The 23,965-nt window shown below is 38.8% G+C and overlaps 1 protein-coding gene across 2 annotated transcripts in view; it reads right to left on the bottom strand.

The window, feature by feature from the left end:
* Positions 1 to 23,627, bottom strand: part of dgat1b (diacylglycerol O-acyltransferase 1b) — a 108,029-nt gene extending 84,402 nt beyond the window's left edge. For both annotated transcript variants that reach the window (XM_066683966.1, XM_066683965.1), the window contains exon 1: positions 23,545 to 23,627. The gene's annotated coding sequence lies outside the window, so the exon portion shown is untranslated. The remainder of the gene's footprint in view (positions 1 to 23,544) is intronic.
* Between the last annotated feature and the right edge of the window lie 338 nt (positions 23,628 to 23,965).

Genomic DNA, 23,965 nt, shown 5'->3' with positions numbered 1-23,965 from the left:
AAGTGAATGAAACGTAACTCTGTAGGAGTGAACTCTGATGATATTACTGCGTAGAGATTAATCTCGAGAGTCAGTCTAAGCTCTTTAAAATCAGAGGGAAGGGAATCGTTTGGGAGTGGATGCTTGCATATTGACTTTATTATGAGCTTGTTCTCCATGCCTCCCAGAGAGATTCTCATCTCATTTTGTCACCACGAGGCAGCAAGAGCTTTGCATTTGATCATAATGTACACACTTCTGCACTGGCAATGCACTCCAGCTGCACTGTAACAAATTACACAGCTTTGAAGAGTTGTTTTGTTGGCAGTGCCTCTCCAAAGATGATGAAATAATGGATCTTTAGGATGTTTTGCTTCCAAGGAAGACTGAGGATAGACAAATAGATAAATACGTTATTATTATTTTTGCTGTGTTTCCAGACATTAGTGCTGTTTACACAGTAAGTTCATGCCCCTGCTGTTTTGGGCTGATTTAATGATTACATGATGCAAAGCTTTGGGAATGCATTTCTACATGCACTTCACTGACAATCCTCCCATGAGACTCAAGGAACCAAGCATTGCACCTTCACTCCCTATCGTATTTTTATAGGTTTATATTATGTTTAATATTTATGCGCTACAGAGCAATAGTGTTAGCACTGTCAGATTACTGAACATTACCCAGACAGCGAGCATATATACCCTCAGTGGGCCAACAGTGGTCTGCAGTCTCCTTGCTATCAGGGAAGGCTCATTTATGCTCAGCGTTAAACGCAGGTACGGATATGGACGGAGCCACCTATCCGTATTCTGCGTTAATTTCTTATGTAACTTATGGATGTGGATGGAGCAAAACCACTGGAGACAGCGGGGGCAGTGCAAGATGCGACCACTTCCGTAAGGACACGTCCAAGAAAAAAAATTGCGGAACGTTTTGAAGAGAGAATATTTAATGGCCTCACAGCCCACCACTGTCTAGAACGCTGCCTTAAACACATTGAATTAAACTATTTATTAGAAGTTCCTCTGCCGTCACCATATTTGATTTTTACAACAGCCCTCTACTGGATGTGTTACTCAACAACCATGTCAACCGAGCTGAAGCAAGAAAGTATGTGGGCAGTGAAGGTTATATCGTTTGAAGTGCATGCATACATTTCTGTAAGCAGAAGGAGTACAAATGAGCCTTTACATTAACTGCACATCAATTATGTTGTTTTAGATGAAAGTGTTATGATATTTTCATTCAATATAACAATGTTCACTTGTGGAGAGATTGAAGAGTCTACTCGTATGCTCATTGACATTTCTGACACTACAAAAATTTTCTTCCCATAGGAATTTAAGCAAACTGCCAAAATGTTCTAGAACATTCTTTAAATATGCCTTGCCCCACATTCTTTGTCATAAAATATATTATATATATATAAAATATGAGGTGTACAATAAGTTTTCAAGTGTTTTCGTGTACCATAATTGTAATTCTAAATTTTAACTCACTCCAAATATTTTGTCATTTTATGGTAACTGTTGCATTGTATTAAAAAGGATAATTGTCATTTTATAAGTAAAAAAAAAAACAACAACTAAAAATTAAGTGTTAATATGCTATGTTCACAATAGCTCACATTGAAATCAACATCTTTAAAGAAAGACAATGTAATATTTTTATCTTAAATTTACAGCTTCAAAATCATTGTGATGCACCTCTGACCAGTAATAAGAAGAATAGAGTCTCTAGAATAGTCTGTCATTGCTACTTGGGACTCAGCACTGCAGAAACCGCACTATGTAATTTATACAGGAGGGTAGGACAAATTAAAAAGGAGAATGTTTCAATTTTGAATTACAATTATATGTTAAACAAAAATGCTTTAAAACTTATTTGTAAACCTAACAGTCACACTGTGGGATAATGTATGCACAGCATTTCATATTACGAATAATCTTTCTTTAATATTCTGGAGCTTTGCACAGGGTACATGTGAAAATCTGGAAGGTCTCAGGGTTAGGTCTGTCTCCAAGGACAGTAAAGTTTCTGGTTAATGCGTTTATGCAGGCAGACAGCTTTCTTAGAATCCCTCCCTCTCACAGCTTTGATAAAGTTCTGCTTGAAGCCCAAGGCCTACGTTACGCTGCCATGCAGCCCTCTCTCCCTGGCTGTCAGGGAGGTGGCTTCAGAGCAGGGATCAAATAGGTATCTCTCCCAGGCACTCTCTCAGTCACCGGGGAAAACGGAGGAATCAAAGGCTGACTTATTACCGACCCCTCGCCCTCCTCCTGCTCTCCTCCAGACGACCACACCAAAACGAGTTCAAGTGAGAAACGCACAATTAGGATGAACTCCACAGGAGCCTGAGCCCCAAGTGTCTCCCAGGGGACAACTAAAGGACACAAAGTCCCTCTGCTCCTCCACATCATTGCCTGTAGAGAAGCAGCACCTCAAGCAATTGCTGCAGCAGAACAGAGCTGTTGAGTCTGAAAGGAGCAAAATAAATGAGGAGACGTGTGTGAAAAGCAAACCCCAAATTAACCAGCCATCAGAACATTACAATCATCTCTGTAGTTCATCAGAATTCAAATGATATCAGGTCATATCATTCAGAGCAGCTTTATTAATAACATTATTGCCTTGGTATAAAACTGAGCTGCTTGATAATGTGGGAGTGGAACACACTGTCATTAAGAACAATGAAAACTGTACTTAAAAAGCAATATGCTTTTTGTTTTTTTCCCCACAACTTGATCAAATAGAGCCGGAGAAAATTCCTCTGATTCAACACATCCGAGCCAGATGGAACTAGTGGTCCATCACAATGTGCTTGACAGCAGGGATTTGACAACTTCAAAGTGCAGTTCAAACAATTTTGCAGTGCTCTTTGATGAGGCAGAAGAAATATGCCACTCTTAAAACCCATATTGCCTTCTCTGCCCAAACTTTTAGCATATTCTCACATGGAGACATGTGCCGCTGCTGCTTCCGTAGATAATGAATGATTATGCTGGGTCATATAGTAATGCTTAAATCAGTTATTATGCCAGTATATGCTCTGATAATTATGCTTGCTCCTTCTTGGCTGCCAGTACTCATTCACTCACACACACACACACTCTCTCTCTCTCTCTCTCTTTCTGTCATTCCCCATTAAAATACCTGCCTTTTATCTATCGGACATGTTTACTGCTTCATAATGATTCTTGAACCCCTTATTTTGTTCGCAGCCATTGTTTCAGAGAGTGTTAAAATAAAGGATCATCCAGTGGAACCTTAAAAGGTCCGGATCATAGAGTTGGGAGGTTTTAGTGCGGACAGCTAAAACTACTGGAAGGCATAATGGTATACCTGACAAGTCATCAAGGATTAGAATGAAGGAATGACTGCACAGGAGGCAATAAAGGACAAACCACTGATGGACTCAATATGAAGACTGGGATCAGGCAAGGCTGTCTCTCGTCACCATCTCTCTTCATTTTGGTGAATGACTGGGTAGAAAAGGTGTGTTATCCATTGGATAACTTTAATGCCTTGACATTGATGACAACTTGACATTTCTGTCCCACAACAGAGTAGCTACAGGAGAAGACCAGTACCTTAGCTGCCATCTCTGCACCATCTGGCCTCAAGACACTCAAGAAAAAACAATAACACAAAGACAGTCACCTTAAAGAGCAAGGTGCTAGAAAAGGTGGAAGGTTTCACCTGTCTAGGCAATGTGGTTGACAAACAGGGAGGCAGAGACACCGATGTCAAGACAATAATAGGCCAGCAAAAGCAGCCTTTCTGATGCTAAAGAACATTTTGAACACCAAGGTCACAAGTGTCTGAACCAAGGTCAGATTGTTTCAAAGTCAGACATACCAAGTCTGTCCAGCAGATATGCCAGACCATGTAGTCAACGACTAGATGCTTCAGACCTCTGTCAAAACGAATGTTCCAATGGCTACAATCATAAATGTAGATCTGTGGAAATGGCCGGAGCTACAGCCAGTGGAAGGTGAACCTGGAGTTTGAATGAACAGAAGAAGGAACCAATCAGCTAGTGATGTGTTGGTCGTGAACGAACCGGTTCAAAGAGCCGGCTCTTGTAAGTGAACGATGAGAGCCGGTTCCCGTCTAAGGCCGAGACATTTTTTTCTAATACTTGTCATTCAACCAATCAGGGAGGGGAGGGGTTGGTGGCATAACAGAGAGAAGAAACCGGATCAACCCTTCCAAGCTGAGACACTTGGTTTTCCTGAATGCCAATCTGCCTTCCAAAAAATAGTTGAAGAAAATGTTAAATCAGTTAAATGTTTGTTGACAATTGTGGTTGTTTTAAACACTACCGTTGAATGCTGCTGTTTTGCACTTTGCAGAGTATTTGTTTATTTTATTACCCAGAAATGGATGATTATTCAATTAATTAAGCTATTTTACCTACCTTTTGGGTAATTGAGCTATATTTCAGAGTTCACAAGTGATTTTTTATTAAGGTGTTTAAATAAAAATCCAGTTATTATACAATTGAATGTGCGAGTGCACTCAGTGAATTATTACAAGACCATAAAAGCCATAAAAACAGTTGGCCATTGCAACACTATTTATTATTTTTAATATTGAACAATAATATTTTGTCCATATAGTCATGTAAAATGTAGGTAATATTGTTCTGTACCAGTGGAAATAGGTGGTAAAACAAAGAGCCATTTAGGAGCCGAAAAAGCCGGCTCTTTACGAAGAGGCGAGCCAAAAGAGCCGGCTCCCCAAAAAAGAGCCGAAATTCCCATCACTACAATCAGCCATATGCTATGCAGGGCAGCAAGAAATATCATGAAAGTCTCATCCAAACACCAAGTCAAGTTTAAATAAAAAAAATGGATAATTAAAAATTAAAAAGGATAATTATAGAGGGCTGGAAGCAAACAGAAAGGCCATATTAGGGATGATTGGTAGACCTTTGTGGGCACGTAGGGTCCAGGACATTAAGTAAGCTCATAGAAACATACAGTGATAACTAGAATCAGACAAACTAGAATCAAAACCAGTTCTGAAATCAGCAGTGGCTCCGAGACTTCAGGTTCTGTTGAAATCCTAAAGATGTCTATTCAAAAGTCTTCCTAATGTATATTTGCTCAAGCCCCAATGAAATGGATGATTTCCAGTCGCTCTTCTCTGCTCCTCTGTGGAATTTACACTTCGCTGTCTGCTATATATCCACAAAATCTATTTAACTTCAACAGTCTGCTCTCTGGTTTGATTTTAGAACTGAGAATGTGCTGCAGTGTGAAGCTTCACAGTGTCTGGATGCATGTTTTACCTGATGATTCACAGCCTGGTGTAAAACACAATCTGATTCACTGTTGCTTACAATCTCACATGAGCATCTAGACTCATGAGGTCTGCTTTTTCCCCATTGTATATTTAATGCGGAGAGTAATGCAGGGTAACTGACCACTAAAATTTAAGACTCCGTGAGCTGGTAAATTAAACTAATCTACACAGCAGTCTAGCCTCACTGAGCTTACTTCCACTTTGTTGTGTTTTCTATTAAATAAAAGTAACATGGAAAGCAAAATATAGAGGTGTTTCCCAGCTTTGTTATAAAGTGCTTACTTTACACAGAGTAGTGTTCAGTTTCCTAGGGCAAGATTAATCAAAGCAAAGATGATTTTCTGAACATGGCATTAAGTTACAGGAAGAATATGATTGCATGTTCACTGAAGCCTATACAACAGTACTGAAGCATAGCAAAATGCTATTTACAGTAAAAAAAAGAAATATGTAAATGATAAAGTAGTGTAGATGACTGTTTATGTAAACTGCTATTTCAATCCTGTGAACAGTCTGAGACTTATATCAAGGTGCTTTAGGGGGCTAAGAACCCAATTAGCACCAAACTGCCTGTATCAACACAATGTCACATCCCCTCTAAAGTCTGAAAGCTGTCATTTGAATGCAGAAGAATTCTGTATGGCGTTGAACAAAAAAGCGAAGAACACTGCTCGGTGTTGGTCATGGCATTGAAGGTAATACAGTAGGGCAGTGTGAAGTGATTGGTAACAAATTGAAGTCTCCTTGCGCCGGACCTCACGTCACCACCAGTTTACCCTGGAAGGCTCAGGGCGATGGGTGAAAGTTTTTATCAAAGGAGCAGCTCAGAGCCCTTCATCGAGCTTCTGCCCAGAAATCAATACAGCAATATATTGTGGCGGAGCAAAGAACTTTTGACTGTGCGTTCTGTCAGGGAGATCATTCATCATGGCTAGTAATGGAGGCCCTGAAGACTTTTGCTTGCTCCTCAGTCTCAGTGTCAGCAGAAAGCGCGTCCGATTGTTGTACGGTCACAGTACAACTAGCAGTACAGACTGATGCCAGACTTTTGCTTCCAGGGAGGTACAGTCAGTGAGTGAAGGAGCAGCTGCTCAGTTCCTGTAGTAAATATCAGATGCTGATTTCATTTGGAAGTGAAGAGCAGTGTGATTATCTGACACTGAAGTGGACTGACGACTCAATTAAATGTTGAATATATTTAGGCATTTCAACTAATGTGAAAATATGATTAAAAAGTCTATGTATACTGCAAATACAAATGTGAAGTGCTTTGGTAAAAATTTAGCAGATTTGATCTAAAATTCCACTATTATGTTCAAAGACAAGAAAAAAAAAAAAGTATGTTTTTCAAGCTGGAAATGCTATCTTCCGTCTTTCCTGAATCCATATCTGAGGTGCCTTTGAGCAAGTCACCTAACCCCAAACTGATCACTAGGAGCCAAGGATGGCTGCTCTGCCGCTCTGGGTGTGTATTCACTTTTTTTTTTTTTTTTTTTTTTATTATTTTTTTTTTTAGGTCCACCTGTGTGATTTCAGTGATCAAACAATGATCAGTTTAGGCATAAATGAAGATGTATCACAAGCAAAGTAAGCAGTCAGCAACATTACAGGGCTGCTTTGTAATTGCTGTATTCTAAAGATGTCTCAAATTGACAGATTCAGATTAAGAAAAATCTTAAACTTTAAGACATAAACCTAAGAAACCGATCCCATCAGTCCTGGGGTGGGGTTTTCAATTTGTAGACAGGTGGTGGAACACTGAGTGAATATAGAGGCAGGGAGTAATTGAACAGACATATATTCACTCCCCTCCAAAAGTAATGGAACAGTGAGGCTAATCCCTTTATTTCTGCTGTAGAGTGAAAACATTTAGGTTTGACATTAAAAGATAAGACAAAAATATGAGACAAAACATCAACATTTCATTACCTCCACTGTGTTTCACAGATGGGCTCATGTTTGGCCTCACTGTTCCAATACTTTTCAAGGGGAATGTGTTTATCGAATATATATGAAGGTGTGAAGTTACATCTAGTTACATCAGGTTTTACACTGTCAAAATATTTGTCACTGTGGTGGTACTCTCAAGGGTACATATTTGTACCTTTAATTAGGAAACTTAATTGTACCTTATTTTATTATAATTGTAAATTTTAAACCTGTGTTGATTTCATATGCTCTATTTCATCTCTAGGACTTATATTATGTTTTTTATATGACAGAGTTCACAAGCATTTCTCTCTCCTTCTGGAGAAGAGAATGAAATGTGCCTTTAAGGAACATAAATGGACTTTTACACATGGTTGTACCTTTAAAGATACATTTACACAGTTTGTACCTTTAGTGACCAATAACGTACTTCTACCGTACATTTTTTTCGGAGAGTGTAGGGGTTTAATCAATGACAGGAGGGAGTCATTAATTATGCTAGACTTTAATCTGCGCAAGGACTTCTGTTCAGTTTTATTAAGTTCTAACCAATAACAGATTGGCTGTATCTTGCCAGTTAAACAGAGAAAAAGAATCCTGATTACATTTAATGATTGCAGGAGTGAAGATTTGAACACTTTTGTTCACAATCAAAGCTCAATAATAAAACAGTGATACTAAGAAATAATCATACAGTAAAAATTACACATGCATTTTTTTTCTAGTCCCAGAAACCTTCTGGTCAAATCACGTAGCCATAAAAAAAAAAACCCACAAAACAAAACAAGGGGTTCAGACTGAAATTGTGCATAGGTCAGCATTATTTAAAGACCTTTTTGGACAGAAATCTGATCAATGCAGTGCCAGAGGCGTGTCATTGCACTACATCTCACAGCCAGACCTTTCATCTGTGGTTACTGCTCTGGAGCACCTTGACATCCTGTCCTCTTCACTGACAAGATCACACTGACCTGACAGCACCTCCTGCGGGGGGGTCTCACGTCTCCTTGCTGTTACTCTTGGTTACAGGGGGTGATTGACAGCTCAGACTCTTCCATGGAGCAGAATTGTGAGACTCAGTCCATTAGAATGTAGCAATAGAGGCACTAGGTGCCTTGAATTACCATGAATGATTTAAAAAAAAAAAAAAATCAGTATAGTCAAATGTACTTTCAGCTAGCTGCACACATTCCTCTCTGATAGATTGGAATGAAAATATAAATTGCAATCCATATCAGAATTTAAAAACTAAAACACAAAGTGTCCCAGGCACAGGCAAGCCTTTGACAGTGGTCCAGAAAAGACCTGAAAAAGTTTAGGTGAGATCTTTAACTGGCAGAAATTCTACAGAAAGCTAGTGCAAATGTTTAGGACATAGAGCTTCCTTCTGTGCATACGTACGGAGACTATAAAATCTGAAAGTACAAAAATATTAGTAATTCACAATTGTATTTGAAAAAAAACACTTGTTATAATATTCAGATGTTGTTTCCTCATCGTTTGCTAGCTCTCCCATCTGTTATCATGTTGGAAACCAGTCTAAGGAGTTTATAAAGCCCCAGTGTCAGTAAATGAGTAAAAAGACAGACTGGCTGTGTCCGTTATGCTAGTCTCTCTGTCTGTCTCTCTCTCTCCTCATGGCAAGGCATACAGAATATTTTAGACAACAGAGAAAATTCCAAACATTGAAAAGCATGAACCAAAATAAGGATATTGCTCATTACTGCTCCATAGGTGAGTAATATTGACTTACTTTTGCTGTTTTGAATCATTTACAGTGGAAATATCTCCTAATTTATGAGACAACTAGCTGCTACAATGCTAGAGTTACAAATGAGTTTCTGTGGTAATTTAATCAGTGAATAAATACATTCGAACAAGTTAAACTTAATCCACGTACAAATAACAGTCGGTTTTTTCCTCAAACATTCCCCCAAAAAGCCGTTCCACCTTAAAAGACTCTTAGCTTCGGAATGTAAAATACCTGAGTACTGTGACTGCCTACAATTGTAGACGTTTCCTTTAAATCGTTCTCTAAATCATATTTTTCCATCTTTAGACTTTAGTGGCTTTGTACATAAGCACTCAATACACAAGTTGTTTTGAATACATTGTCAAAAATACATCATATGACTTTGTTACACATGCCACTTTCCCACCAACACGCGCTGAATCTAGAACTGGTTCCCGTGAACCTTTTAAGAATGGACTCACATTTCCATGTGGCAATAGAGAGCACATAGTTGGAAGACTTATAAAACTTATAAACCACCTGGTGGAACTGTTTGTCTATTTCTCATGATGACCACATCAATGATGGTTTTATGCTGTGATTCTCATGCTTTTAGTTGTAAATGGTGGAAAAGCTTGCAAGCAATTATATGTGGTGATGCATGTCCCGCCTCTCCGATGCTTGCATCACAACAATGTGGGTTTCAGGACCAGGAAGCTTATGGGGTCAAGAACAGTAACTATTTTAATAGTTGGGACCCATTTTACTGCAATGCAAAAGTGTGGAGATTCTGGCAGCAAAACCAGCATCATACCAGTGGAAAAGGGACCATAAAAACAACCCAGTACATGCGTCTAAACGCAATTCTTAGTGCAGACAAAAGAAACAAAACCATCTTTCCAAAATTAGCTCCATCATACTTTAAAGATCATGTTAGATCAGGTTTAAAAAGTATACATTATTTAATATGATTTAATAAAATAAATGTGCACTTCTTAAAATATCTTGATTTCATTCTCATACATCCAAAGCAGTTTTAATATTTCATCTTACTTCATTAGAAATGATGCAAAGGAATGACAGCTTGCTCTGATATTAAGGGACTTGGTTGCATTCCCATGAATCTATTTAATTAATGTTGGATATTTTTACATTTATCCTAAAGTGATTTGCTCTGTAGTGCATTCACTATGCCTTTTACAGCCTTTAAGCTAAGTCACTAACTCCGCCCTAGTGAGAGCCTCTTATAACTCTCCTGTAAACCCATTGCTCTTCACCTCTTTACCAGTCTCTTCCACTGCAGCACCTTGAAAACCTGATTAATTGACTTGTCAGCAGAGTATTTTTATCCTGCTCCCCTGATGGCTACGGATTCGCAGACCTTCCCAGTGTCCTTCTACGTCCTGCCGAATGCTGGGTGACGCTCAAGGCCAATGGGGACCTTCCAGCGCCTTCTGAAACGGGCAAACCCACTCATTGGTCGGGGTTGGAAGAGGGCTGGAATGCTCTGTTCAGATAATAAGCCTTGGATCTGAGGCTCCAGTTCACTTGATGAATAAGCAAACATCCATTGTATATTTATCATGCCACTGGCGTAAAGTAGGCTTGGGAAGCCCAGGCTCCAGGTGGCAAAGTTACATCACAGCCTGCTGCAAATGAATGCAGACATATGTGCAGAGTTACGGAGAGAAATTCTATGCTGACAATGAGAATAACGATTATCATAACACATTATGCAAACAACTAGATAAGTAGGTGGCGAAAAGAAATCAGGTTCAGCAATCCGAGTGCATGTAGAAACAGTCTGGTTAAGTAGCTTTGCTGTTCTGCAAGGCCTTCAAAGTGTCCCTCGAGACTGTGTAATGCAATTAAGCTCATGAGTTTCTGCCGTAGCCGGGGAAGTTAAATTCAATTCACTTCTTCTGATTGTTAACAAAAGCCCCAGTTGGCGCTTGCTATTTCTGTGAAACAGAAACCTTTGAAAAATATTTGGCTTAGTAATTATTCAATTTCATTTAATGGGCCACACCACCACGAGGGAGATGTTTAAAACGTCAGTGCTCTGTCTATGCTCAGTATGCTACATACTTCAGAGTGGAAAGCAACTTCCTTCATAAGATACAGCAAGAATATAACTTTCCTTGATGAGTAATGTCAGAGCAGTGGGATGGGAATAAGCTCTTTTCATCTCAGAAGGGACAACTTGCAAACATCTGTCTAAAATCTTCAACTGCAGTCGCTGAAAGACCAAAATTAATAACCGACTGTAAATAATATTCATAACTTTGCTCCCAGACGAAATTAGACTATGACTGAATGCATATCTCAGTCTTTTAGTAACTGGCATGGCAGTAAGCAACACAGTCCCTACACACCCAGAATGCTTTTCAGGCAGTTGATGACAGTGGAGTAAATTTCAGTAGCAAAGCTGGGTATCATCATTTGAAATTCCCAATCCAACAACTTGGCTCTTTCTGAAAAACGGACTGGATCATTTGGAAAGGACTGATGTGAAAGAGCTACTGTTTTGTCTTGAAACACACACATGAACCAAGCTTCAACCAGCACCATTCTGGCAGATTTACTGAGGGTATATGAGTTATACACAATAGCCCATTTAATAAAAGCAGAAACCTTGTTGGTATATCTGGCTGGTGTACAGACTTTTAGACGTGAAACACCCAATGGAATTGGTTTGGAACTGACTGACTTAACACACTCACTTACCAAGAACTGCACCACAAGGGGCACTTTTTCTCATATACTTTGGGTAATAACTCCATAAATGGGTGCTACTCAGTGCTTTGCATCAAAGTGTCCTTGTTCTTACATGCACAGTTGATGCTGGTCAACCCCTTGTCCTTCACCATTCCTGGCTGATTAGGTTTGGTTAGAGGTCTTTTCCCAGCTCAGCAGCTCCAGTGATGCGTGTATAAACCCAGGAAAGCTGCTGTGCCAGACACTCTCCTTAAAGAATCACATCCATTACCAAGCTACTAGCGTAAAAATTATGGAATTGTACAGACATTCATTTTGGGCCCCTTACTTATCGTTGTATGTTAATGATCTTCCAAAATCATGTTCAGTTGGACTCCACATCTAAACAGACTGCTCTGATACTATTCAATACAGGACATTCACTGCAATTTCTATTCAACTGACAGAATTGTAAAAGTCAAGATAAATAATTAATAATACAGTGAAGTGTTGAATATATAAATACTATACTGTATACTGGGTCTTTATTCTAACATTGTTCACCTGCCTTACATTATATTTTATGAACATACCCTTAGCTCGTAACACACTCATAACAATCACATTTATAGAATACTGTACACTCACTGTAATGCTACATGCCTTCAGTCCTACTGCAATTTGTTGTTTTGCTCCTGTGTCGATTAGAGGTGGATGGCCTGCCTTTTATATCTTGCCTCCTCATCTATCTCCTGTTATGATGGAGTTTTTCTTTGCTGCAGTCTTCTCAGAAGTACAGACTTGGGACTCGAACCAGAAATTTCCTTAAGCTGCTTTGTGACCACACCAGGTGTAAATACAATTTTAATTATGTATTTTGATATATGTGATATATGAAGCCTAACAAGGTAAACAGGAGGTAATAAAACAAATTGGTTGATAATTAATTGTTTTTAGGGTATCTTATGGCTGATTTAAGACCTGGTCAAAACAGATTCATTACCATAAGAGACAGTAACAAAAAGCTAACACAGGAGGACAGGTAAGAGGGGTGGCACTGTGGCGCAACAGGTAGTGTAGCTGTCACACAACTCCAGGGTTCTGGGTTTTCCTTATGCTCCTCCAAAAGTTACATAATGCAGTTTCTGCAGTGCTGAGCCCAGAGTAGCAAAGACAGAAGCTTTATTCTCCCTATTACTGCTCAGTGAATCATCACAGCCATTTTGAAACTGTAAATTTAGGATAAAATATTAAGCAGTGTTCCTTTAAATTCAGGCCAAAGATATTGATAAAGCTCAATCACTCAAGTTAACACAGCTCCAGTTCTCCTTACATGAATAGAGGGCTTTATACCTCTAGCTGACAGTTGTCATTGAGAAGGATGCCCTTAGGCTTATGTGTGGCTGCTCCAGAATCTCCACTATATGTGCACCTACAAGTTCAGCTGGATCCACCAATTTGGGGATTTCTCAGATGTAGCTCAGTACATACAGTGTAAATGTACTTGCCTGTGTATTTTAAAGTGTGTTTTTGTGAGTGTATAAGACAGTTTGGTGTTATGGCGTGGGTGTGTGTGTGTGTTTATTTACGCTGTGTGCTGTGTACCACTTATCTCGCACCACTGACCACCCTGGACTGGTCTGTGTGCGTGAAGCAGATTTGTTTCATGCTTCACGGAAAACAAGTCACACACGAGCACTGCAGTTTTTGATAGAGACTTAAAGCCTCAGGGGCGTTTGCAAGGGAGACTTTATATGGAAAGAAGGTTATTATATGAACACAACAGCTCTATGGCACATGCCCACACTTCTTCTTAGACGCAGGCCGTAAAATCCTACTGAACACACTTCAATTGTAAGATGTATTTAGCCTATATTTGGCATGCTGTAGTATCAGAAAACGTATACCCCAAAGGTAGGAACAACATAAATGTCAAAAGGTCCAACTGTGTACCCTTTGCTTAGGAGGAAGTGCATATATTTACAACATTTTACTAGAAAACTAAATAAAAAGCTCTCAGGTCAAAACAGGGTATTACAGACATAAAAGAATATGATACAATAATGTCTCCCATAAGGTACTGATAATGTACCCTTTATAGTGCCATTCCAGAGACAATGTTGGAGAGTATTTTTTTTTGTTTGTTTGTTTGTTTTGTTTTCCCCTCAGAGTGTATTGCTCAACACACATTTTTCCAGGTGCTAAAACGCATGTATCTCCATAGGCTTCTATTCAAAATGACCTTCTTTATCTACAGACTGTTCGCTTGCGTTCTATTAAACAATATATTTTTTTCCTCAGTGTTTTTAAGGGGCACTTGAAATATTAAGGGTTGTCTTTTGACTTTTACATTACAGTGTGTGCTTAAAGACCAGTTCATAAAACAAATGAAAGCTCAGAAAAGCAATGCAAGTTCTGAAAAGCTGCAAATCCAGTCACAACACAATGGAAGTTTTCTGGAGGACCCTGAAAGTGCTGCACTCCTAAAAACACAGTACAAAAGCCCTGTCAGAATCTGACTCCCTTTGCGCGCATGCACGTCACCAAGCAGCACTGGCACAACAGATTACACTCGCGATTCATGTCGTTTTTGTTTAAAACAAGAGTTACCTTTTTTCCTTCACATCAAACACCAGAACAGTGCCTAATCATTAGCTGTATTCAGGGCCATCACTAGAGATGAATGATTAGGGGGGCTAAGCTTTAACCAGGGGGGTCTGGGGTAATAGCCTCATAGCAGCTAAATTCTTTGAGGAGGTATAAAATAAGCAAAGCTAGGAGCTGCTCTATTTAAAAATAAATAAATAAATAAAATTGAATACCCATCTACAGGTAGAAAAACAAAACTGAGTTTTCAACAACAATTAACTCATTATATACAGGTATCTGTAAAATATACAGTCATAACATCAGGAAAGAACGTGGGAGGAAACCGGAGCATCTGGGGGAAACCCATGCGCACACGGGGAGAACACACCAAACTCCTCAAAGACAGTGGCACTTAAACCCACACCCCCCAGGTCCCTGGAAATCTGCGACACTACCTGCTGCACCACTGTGCCGCCCCAAACATCAGTTCAGTCTGCCCAAAATTCTGCAGAGTTTAATGCATGAACATATTAACTGGCTTTTGCAACAGGCTTACTTAACATTCATCAGTAATCAGGTTTCCTCTGCTAGCATAATGCTATCTCAACTAGTGTATCAGTGGCATTTTCAATTTGGTTAATTAAAGATTGTAACAGGCATTCAATTCATTTTTTTTTCCCCTTTTTGCCTTGAAATGACACTTGCCATCCGGAAACTCACTACACCTTCTCCCCGCATACAGTGTGGGCAGGTTTGCCAACTTTCTGAAAACAAAACGCAAAGGGATGGGGACCGGTACGCACTTGTAAATCCTTCTCGACTGTAATTAATAAGATAAAACATTTTTTTAGACATTTATTAAACCATCTGCCATCAGGACTGTCACTACCTGTCAGTAGCCTTTTTAAACAATGGAAAAGAATGATCTGTTCATGTATTTTGCAAATACTGTATTACCAGTTTAAAATGACTATTGTTTTTTAAATGTTCATTAATTACAGTAAGATCTGACGTGAAAGAATCTTATTGGTCTAAGAGTATAAAAGTCTTGTCCTCATTACATTACCATTTGTCCAGTCAAAATTTCATAGAATGTATTGCTTATTTGGGACATTATTTAGTCATATTTGTCTTCCAATCTAATTGTTTGTTAATGTTATTCTATAGGAAATTTAATTATGTAATGTGACTTTTTTGTAATTCATCAGTGATGTGTTGATGGAAAATGAAATGTAGTTTCTCCAGGACACGGTGCTAATATTAGTTCTACCTACAACAGAGCAGTAGTTCAAAGTTCAGAGCAGCAGCTCTGACCTGCTGCTCTTAGCGCTGCCGCAAAACAACCCCCTGTGGGAGGGACTGTGACTCCATTGGGTGCAGCACTGAATGATGGACAGGTAATTCTGGCTACTAACTGGCTAAACAAATGTGACGACCAATAAAAAGCACGTTCTCTGTTTAAGAAGATCTAGAATTTTGAGAATGCTCATAACTCTGGACTGTAAAGCCTGATCATATCAGTTTTATTTTGGTGACATTTCTTGGTGTGTATATTATGTTCCAGTTCTACTCCATGGGGTGCAGAAGTTTGGCAATGCTATTTTGACAGCTGTCGAAATCTGTACTTCAGTGTATTGCCTGATACACATTACGTTTCTTTTTATTGTTGAGATGTTTTTGATTAAAATAAAATCACATGTTCTGCGCCAACAATGAAACCAAACAGTATTCTGTTAATGAAATGCGATATAACTAATGCTTTGGTGCCGTTCTGGTGTTTGTGAAGAAAATAAAGCATAACACTTGTTTTAAACAGGAATCGCGAGTGTAACCTGATGTGCCAGTGCTGCTTGGTGATGCACATGCACGCAAATGGAGTTGGATTCTGACGGGGCTTTTGTTTTATTGTGTTTTAGGAGTTCAGCACTTATGACAGGATTTGCAGCGTTTCTCAGTTTGCATTAATTTTCTTAATTTGCAGTTACTTTCTGAATTTGCATCTCGTTTTTAAAATGAAGCCCAGGTATCGTCATTTTGATGGATATTTTGTGCTTTTGTGCTTTTGCAACTGGTTTTAATTTGCAGTTGGTTTGGATTTCCTGGCCACCGTACAACGTAGACAATTCTGGAGAGCTACTTTTCTCACAACAAAACAAAGTCCCCCTGTTTGTATTCATTCAAACTTTCTGCATTTTTAGGGTGGAGGAGTAGGTTTGAGTAAGAAGCAGATTGCAGTTTGTACGTGGCTGAATTTTAATTCACTACTTGATTTACCACAGAAACTCCTTTGTTACTTCAACTGTTTAGTTTTGTAGCTCTTTTAGTGCATTTACTTTCATGCAGTTTAAATTGACCTCCTGGTTTTGGAGATTAAAGGAGCAATATGTAATATTGACACCAAGCATTTAAAATCGGAACTATAATACAGTTTCAAAACAGTGGAGAGAGCTGTCTGCCTCCTCCCCTAAAACATGTACCTACACAAAAAATTTAACATGCGGTCGCCATTTCCCTGCATTTACAAATCTTTACTGTCCAAATCCACCTGAAAATTTTAGACTAGACTAAGCTAGTGTTACTTATCATTTTTCCTTTCCATCATAAATGTTTAGGAGGCAGATCTCCTTATCCACAATTTTCATATTCAAACATTTCGTTCCACCTTACGTGTCCTTTTTAGGGGTCTTATTGGTTCTTGAATTGTCTGTTCCACCTTAAGAGCCGAAGCTAGCGCTATAGCTTTTGAAATTTTTTGAAGCAACTGTTATTACACTTTATCTATTTAAATCACACAAACCAATTGTATGTGATGTCACTAAACATTTACCTACTTAAGTGGAGGGCAAAAATATAAAGAGCCATCGCTGTTTTCCCTGCACTTTCAAGAACGCAATTTCTAAACCACATTAAAATTTAGACTAAACAAGGCTGGTGTAATTTTCCCTTCAACCATCAACAGTCATTTTTCATTGTCAATTCACAATTTTCACACATGAATCTGCATCAATTTCTTTAAAACATACAATGGTATTTACACATTTCTATCAAGTTGTTATTCACCTTCTTCGTATATGACACAAAACACACCTTTTAAAAGAGACCTTTTAAATGTCACTATGCCTATGGCCTTTACTCCTTTTAATCTATACATAGGCGTTTGTACTTCTATATTTTTTTTCAGAAATTATTTGCTGTTCCCTGTTCAGGAGGAAATTAGCCAGCTCTGGCTCTGTTCTGTAGTGTTGCTGCTTGTAAACTGCCTCCACTTTTCAAACCGAAGGACAATATTTCCTCTCATTTTACTCTGGTCATGGAGATTTTTGGGTCTGGTAAAATATAACATTAACTCTGCAAGACACTATTTGTAGACCTGGCCACACGGTAAATTGTAAAATGATTGGACAGAGGGCGGGATGATTACACACCCTTGACATTTTATGACTAAGTACAGTAAATCTAACAGATTGCTCCTTTAACCAATGTAACTAACAGCCACAATGAGTACAATATTACCCACATTGAGCAGGAATAAAGCAACATCCTCATCTTATTTCATGCTTGTTTTAAGGTCTCTTTACAATCCAAATGCCTCTAGCATTTCCTGGTCATGTCTCAGCCAGCAATGCACAGAGGAAAAGTCTGAGATTAGACTGAGACCCTCAGTTATTTCCCCCCATTTACACCGAGCTAGGGCTGCGTATAAACACCATATATTTTACCAGTGTTCAAACAGACCGGACAGATAGCACAAGGTGGGGAATGATTTTTTTAAGGTTTTTTGATTAAACATTGTGTTTTAGTTTTGCCTTTGTTATCAATTTGACACATAAGCCATTCACATTTTCAACATGCTATCGGCTGTCTTGTCAACAGGATATGGGCATTTTTAACGTAACCACATTCCCATATATCAAAAACTGTGGCATTGTTGGGAAGATTTGATTGCACTCCCCCCCACACATCAGGTACTGATTTTGGAAGATTAGTTCTGAATCATGAACATCTCTCCACTTCATTCTAAATGATCAGAATGGAGTGCCATTAACCCAGAGAATGCAGTTTCACTGCTCCAAAGGCCAATGGTGGAGCCCACACTAGCCACTGGCCATGGTAAACTGTGGTAAATAGATCATCCCGATTTTCAATTTTATACACATGGTGTAAAATCTTAAATTTCAAATTTATTTTGGATTATCACTGTATAATCCCAGAGTTTAATCATTTCCCTTCTGCTGTAAAAGGCTAAAAAAAAAAACAAGTGGTAGTACACCTTCAAGATTACATGTTCCACTCTAGCAATACTATAGAAAGGAATACAGGCTGATGCTAATGACTCTCTCCAGGTCTTGCACCACCTCCAAGGTAAAATATCTAATGACACAAAAAGGAGCAGACTGCATCGACTGTAAATAGTTTTTGTCTGTGCTGGAGAGCTAGACCTCATCTGCTAACATGTAAGAATAAATAAAATCTCAGCAGCCCAGCTGTTCTCAGGAGAGAGGGGGCTGATTGGCTCTCTGTTGGGGAGAATTGTGGAGCTGACAGGAAGCTTGTCCCACAGCTGGCTTAGCGCTGGAACTAAACAAGCCTGCAGCTGTGTTTAGTAAAGCATGGCTCTCTAATTAAAATAGGTAGGCCTTCACATGAGAACACCGTCCCTAGGCACCAGCCTTCAAACATCCTGACTGCTTCATCATCATCATCATTGCTGAGGCTGAGACGTCTGTCAGTACAACCGCACATTCCTCTGGGATGTGACAGGACAGGATCCACCATATCAGCTCAGTAGGATACTGATGTTCCACTACAGAGTGGGCACTATTTTAGCGCATGTTACCAGGTTAAGGGAAATTATTCATTCATTCATTCACTGTAACCGATTATCCAGTTCAGGGTCGCGGTGAGGCCAGAGCCTACCTGGAATCACTGGGTGAAAGGGGCGCCAGTCCTTTGCAGGGTGACACACACTCACACCTATGGACACTTATGAGTCACCAATCCACCTACCAACATGTGTTTTTGGAATGTGGGAGGAAACCGGAGCACCTGGAGGAAACCTACACGGACACGGGGAGAACACACCAAACTCCTCACAGACAGTCACCTGGAGCAGGACTTCAGGTCCCTGGAGCTGTGTGACTGCAACACTACCTGCTGCTCTACTTCCTGCCCCTGGGAAATTATTATTATTATTATCTACATTCCCGAATATGTTTAAATCAGCAATTACATTCTAGCAATTGTATCATCCTTTTCACCATCTGCCACTACTTTGCATAATCAGAAAACTCATTACCCTTCGAATTATGTTAAAATTTCATGATGGTAAAACAATGGAAATTGGGGAAAAAAAAGTCTTCCAAGAACTTACTGTACAAGTTTGCAGAGTCCTCAAAATGCAAGAATTCAGCTCTTTATGAAGCACTGATTGTAAACAAACATTTATTTGTGTTTGATCTCTACAAAAAACATGACGTCAACTGTCAGCTCGAGGGGCATTTAGCCTTAAATGGAGGGAGCTCCAATACAGTACCTTTGGAATGAGTTGGAGTGGTGTTTGAAATCCAGAACTAATTATCAAATTCACTAATGCTCTTATGTCTACATGTCATTAAATTCTTACTGAATTCTTCCATAAATTTACAGAAGTTTACAGACTGTTACTGCAGCAAACTTTAAAACCAAAAAGGGGACTATCAGCCAGTAAAATCCCCTTGATTTCAGAGGAAATACTGTAAGAGAAAGTGTGCAAAAATATTCGGCTGTATAGTGGAATTTAGGATTGTTTTTTTTCCTTATCATTCTGGAAGAAATGTGCATTGTATTTTGCAAACAGATACAATGCACATGTCAAAGGCTCTAATCTGTACCCATTCCCTGAGAAGGGAAGCTTATTTTACAACATTTGTTAGTAGAATAATAAATCTAAATTAATATAATAACAGAATATGTTAGTTATGTTTCCTTAAATGTACTGAAGATGTACAACAATGTTTTTTTGACTTTTGCATTGCAACTTGTGCTTAAGGTTTGCTCGTCACTGTCAGTATGGTTTCATCAGCCGTTGCCAACATGTCCTTTATCTGCATTTCTAATGTGGTCAGACAAATCACATTCACAAAATAGTTCCCATATGGAATTCCTATGAGGATTTGAATAGATTCCCTCACAAGTCTGACACCATATTTAAGTGCAATTCCTGTAGAGGATACGAGGAGATTTTTTCTTTTATTTATTTATAAAATCAGTAAAAACATGTAATTTTACCAGGGGGCTCAAACTTTTGCACACAGCTGTATATGTTCTTATCGCTGAATATGTGGAACAGTGGAGCTTGTGCAGGAAAGTGCTGCCCATTTATCCACTCTGTGATGTCTCATGTGCATGCAGGAAGCTGAACTGTGCAGCATGTTATTGATTGCTCTGCTGTTATGCATGCTTAGCATATTCTCCCCAAACCATAGTGGCCAGGGGGGAGAACATGGGAGAAAATAAATAAATAAGTAAATAAATAAGAGCAAGTGTGCTATATAATGAAGAGAGGGGTAAAATGCTGAGCTGGTGCAGGAATGTGAGCACCCAAAGTGGCAGCTGTGCACATACGGAGCCTGAGAGGTGCTTCATGTTAATGCACTGAGCTGCAAAACAATGCTTCAGAGCCCAGAGGAACACAGTACCGGCTCATGCACAGATCTTTTACAGAGAAATTGAGGCACACTATGTTTTTGAGAAATGTCAGAGGTTGAACAGGATAAAAACTGTGATATCATCTGCTATTAATTGAGCTGATATTTTTCCAGTCAGTATGTGTACAAAATTGTTACTAATTAAAAATAGTTTTTAATTGCCCTGTGATGGCCTTGCACCCAATGATTCCAAACAGGCTAAAGACAGAACATGACCCTGATGAGGGTGAAGGAGTTACAGAAGTTGAATGAACAAATCTTCATTAATTACTTGTGTTTCCAAAATGATAATTTATAAAAATGTTTGTTTAACAGAATGGCTTAAAAAAGTTTCCCCTCGCCCTGAATGCAGTCAATTGTCAAAAAGTATTGCCTTAAACATATTTTCCAGTTTTGGACTGGAACAACACAGATTATTGCTTAGTTAATCTGTCACACAAAATATGTATATATTTTTGTATATTGATTTCCATTACTGACAGCTGCATTAGCATTGTAGCTCAAGCCCAAAACTAAGTACATTCTAAATTTCTAAAAATGTTTCTTTGAAGTTCATCTTGATTCTTTGATTCTCTTGATTCTTTTAAGCTGCTTTTATTCAGTCACATTAACTGAATATTTCTACTGTTTTGGAAGATGAGAAAGGACAGATGGGAGACATATTGTGGACAAATGTATTGCTCTAATGACCAAATGGCCACAGTTGTTGTTTTTTTTTTTTGCACAATAATAAGCCACATAGCTTCAGGGTCTCAGGGTCCTGGTTTTGATTTTCACCTTGGGTCACTGTCTGAGGATTTTTATGTGTTCTCTCTGTGTCATGGGATTCCTCCCATAGTCCAAAATGTGTGGGTGTGTGTGGGTCCAGAGTGATTGTGTGATACCCTGGAATGGCACTCAGTCCTACTGTAATTTTATATAATATGTATAGCGCTTCCTCATATGTTCTTTACAGACCCATCTTCCAAACATTATTCTACCAGCAGATATGATTATTTATATATGATTAGAAAGAAGATACATAAACAGAACATTGTGTTCCACATATATTTGCTCTATAAGCTAACTTTAAGATTTTTTTAAACATGGCTATTATGAATGGTAGAACAATACAATGTCAAACAAATCCAAACCCACACACACAAAGTGAAGAGGAGTAAGGCCTGGCAGCCAGACTCCTGTCTGCTAAGTGTTTATAAGCTATAAACTACTCTAGCAATTTATTTGCCCAAATAATTGGGTATAAATCGATTAGCTCCATTAAGCCAGTCAAGGTCTTTACATCATAACAAGTGTGAAATAGATCATTCCTCACAGTAATTTCACCAAAATGCAGTTGAATTTTTCCTATAATGTTTATTTGTTTAATTGAAGTGAACTGTAATCCTTGGAGAAGGATCTGGGTATAAATATTAAGTGAGATACAGTGCTGTGTAATCCAAAACATTTGTGGAATTCATTAGAAAACCTAACTGCAATTTTTAGGATGTTAGTTTTTGCTGTCAGCAACCACACAAATAGCACAGCACAGGACAAACACTTTGTAGATTGGGGAAATCTACAAACATTTCTCCTACTCTTCTGCCATTGTGTTGTGATCAATAAAAGCACTAGACATGGGAATCAGCTTCAACCTGAGTGTATTTTACCCCATTCCTCACTGTTACAAATAACAGCAAAGTAGAAATATATATGGTGTCAACAGCTTCAGAGAAAGTGTCCCTCAGATTTACAGCCCTGAGATGTAGACTCAGATTTAAGAATTACACTTCCATAAATCATTTGTTCCATAAATCAACAAATATTAAACTAGACAAAAATACATTAAAATATATTAGTTTATATTACATGGTAACACATTTATTGCAAACAAAGGATGAAAAAAAAATAAACACCACCAACAATATAACCGGCACCTGCCATTTATTTATGCCGTGTATTTACTGAAAAGTAGCTAACTGAATCAAATAAAATGAGCATGGGAGAACTTTTAAACAAATAATAAAAGCAAAGATATATGCCCTCAACAACTTCTCAGAAAATGCCTAACATGGAGGGAAAAAATATGAACATGAGACACGACACAAAAGCCATGAAGTCAAATTGTCTGTTTGTGTGTGGATGATAAATATATATCATGCAAAATCGCAAACAATGTGTGGTTTGTTCAGACTGTTCTGTAAATGTACGCCTCCTTGAAGCTCTCCACTCGCCATAGCGCTGATAATAGCCATTATAACCACAGCAACCGACAGTACACTACACCAGAATCGAAGTCCAACGCTAAAAAACTGAGCTAATCCGGCTAAAGCGTTAGCGTTCAACCTCGTTCTTCAGTAACTCTCAAAACCAGATTATAACACTGTCCTCAACAAATCTTGGGTTCCACCGACACCATGTGTAACTTCAGTCATTTAATCCACATAGCAACGGGCGAAAAGCACTGATTACCAAAATCGATGTTTAACGCGAAAAAGTGAGCTGATTCGGTTAAAGTTAGCAGCTGCAAACCCTGACTCACTGCTCAGTAACTCTCAAAAACTGATTATAACACTTTCGTCTACAAAACTATCCCTAACTAGCACCGCAACACATGAAAAAGGGGCAACAAATACTTACTCAATGTCCTCATGCCTGTTTCAGCTCACTGTACTCTGTAAATTCAGTCCAGTATTAACTATTCTACAGCCAATCATTCTCTCTCTTTTTCTCCTCTTTGCTCTCTCTGCCGTATAATGTATGTACCAGGAATACCGAGCTAGATTCTTCTTGTAGCTAGGCACCCATCCACCTGTGAGCTATGTGCCGTTAAGCATTTCCCATATCTCGTGAGAGTCCTCTGCCCTGTGATTCAGGAGTTGCTTAGTGCAGTAAACCAGAAGAGGAACCGGCCTAGCTGCAACAGAGGCTCTGTTCTCTCTATTACAGCTTCGTGGAACATTACAGTAATTTAGAAGCTGTAATTTTAAGGTTTTCCTTTAAAGGGGATATCTATGATTGTGGAGGAACGCTGTTTTCTCTGGTGGGTTTATGTTCAGAA

The sequence above is a fragment of the Hoplias malabaricus genome, chromosome 10 (assembly GCF_029633855.1).
Source record: "Hoplias malabaricus isolate fHopMal1 chromosome 10, fHopMal1.hap1, whole genome shotgun sequence".
Lineage (NCBI taxonomy): Eukaryota > Metazoa > Chordata > Actinopteri > Characiformes > Erythrinidae > Hoplias > Hoplias malabaricus.
The sequence above is the reverse complement of the archived record's forward strand: the minus strand, read 5'-3'. Positions and strand labels throughout refer to the sequence as shown.